Below are 1,346 nucleotides of genomic sequence, written 5' to 3' on the forward strand. Positions count from 1 at the left end.
GGGAACCAAAAGGTGCCAACATCCACGGCCAATTAGATTCATGAGAAAATTAAATACGTGCCCTGGACTTAAGAGTGGGAAACCGGAATTGCTACTACTCATCATCCTCCTAATTCATCTAAAAGTAAGCGTTTTCTTTTCCTTTTGAGAGACAGGTGTTGATTCATCATTTTCCGTGTGTGATGTTTAAAGCAAATTGGAATAAGGTCCATTATCTTATCTCAAATTTATCTAATTAAGAAGACAGATGGAGAAAACATTCAAAGAATTCTAAAACCCATGTTTACCTACTTATCAAGTTCAAATACAAAGATATGACTTTTAATTCCTCCACGAGCCATGAGAATTAGATCATACTTTACATTCTTCTACATGTTTTTCTTTTTAGATTTTTATATCTGATTGTTAGTTTACTCATGAGTAATATACTCCATTATTTTTTTCTTTTTTAATGGTTACAGCACCTGGTCTTCCTAAGTGGTCTCCTATCCAAGTACTAACGAGGCCCAACCCTGCTTAACTTCTGAGATCAGATGAGATCGGGCATATTCAAGGTGCCATGGCCATAGATATAGTCTGATTTTTAAAAGTTAGGTAATTGCTAATTGGTGCTGAAAGTTTATCATGATACATAATATATGATGAAATAGCTAAGTTAAAAAGAGAAGAAAAACAAGAGCAGGACAGCATGAATCTGTGCATGTGTGTGTGATTTTATGTTTTTAAAGAAAACTAGAAAGATGTAATTTGACTTCTCAATAACCCTAGAGCCTCTCGATATACATAGCAATATAGATCAATACACATCAGTATTCTATAGAATCATACCCGTGTCACATTTCTTCATGTTATTATTTGGCCGCAGTCATCTCTTCCAAGTTCCTGTCCTCCTGTTTTGCTCTCCTGGTGATTGACAGTCTTTGCCAGGTCTCTTTTTCTTCATACCTTGAGTTCCTCTCTCTGCCTTCGGCCCCCTGCCGTTCTGCTGAGGAGGCCTAAAACCCGCTGGGTGGTGGAATCCTCTGTCTTAGTTCAGAGAAATACAAACAAAGCCAGATGTTGTAACTGTGAACTTTCCATTTAGAAACACTTTGTCAGTTTTTATGAAATCACTTTCTGCCAAGTCTGTCATATGACTTTATAAGGAAAAACAAAAGAAGAAAAATTAAAAATGCAAATCGCACATTTGAATAATTGAAGCCAGACTCAGAGATGAAATAAAGTAATACTAATGAGACAACCACAATAATAATGTAATGTATTTGCTTCTCCAGTTAATACCTTAGGAAACTGCAGCTTACAGCATGTAAGGAAATTGTCCTCATCTACGCATTTAAAAATGCAGA

General features: G+C 36.0%; 1 pseudogene; it reads right to left on the reverse strand.

Moving 5' to 3' along the window:
• Positions 1–452: 452 nt before the first annotated feature.
• On the reverse strand, positions 453–571 carry LOC118611135 (annotated as a pseudogene).
• Positions 572–1,346: the final 775 nt, after the last annotated feature.

The sequence above is a fragment of the Rousettus aegyptiacus genome, unplaced genomic scaffold (genome assembly GCF_014176215.1).
Source record: "Rousettus aegyptiacus isolate mRouAeg1 unplaced genomic scaffold, mRouAeg1.p scaffold_m13_p_13, whole genome shotgun sequence".
Lineage (NCBI taxonomy): Eukaryota > Metazoa > Chordata > Mammalia > Chiroptera > Pteropodidae > Rousettus > Rousettus aegyptiacus.